Genomic DNA, 446 nt, shown 5'->3' on the forward strand with positions numbered 1-446 from the left:
TTCAATAGTAGAGTCGTTCAATTTGAAAAATCAATACATGACGGGATTAGTATACGCGTTAAGTAAAATTTTGGTTTACACTTAAATTTCGAATTGAAGAAGCGCGGTCAATTAATATTTTTAGTTGTACAAAGTAAATTTTTTCGAATCAATTACGGATTTTTATTTGCTTTTTATTGTAACTTCTCGTTGACGTATATTTTCCAATACGACTCGCGTAATTCGATCGATCGTAATCATCTTTATCTGTCGGCGATGACAATGCGCCGATAATGAAAGGAGTTTGTCTCCTTTCCCCCTCTGGTCAAAATATGACCAGAGGACTATGGCCAGGACCAACGAAAGGTAGGTCCAATCTGGCCCGACGAAAGAAGAAAGAAGATACTACAAAGGTAAGTGGCCAATTGGCCACAATAGTGGAGTAAGACACTTATTTTATTTATAAA

Source organism: Wasmannia auropunctata, unplaced genomic scaffold (assembly GCF_000956235.1).
Source record: "Wasmannia auropunctata unplaced genomic scaffold, wasmannia.A_1.0 LD336078.1, whole genome shotgun sequence".
NCBI lineage: Eukaryota > Metazoa > Arthropoda > Insecta > Hymenoptera > Formicidae > Wasmannia > Wasmannia auropunctata.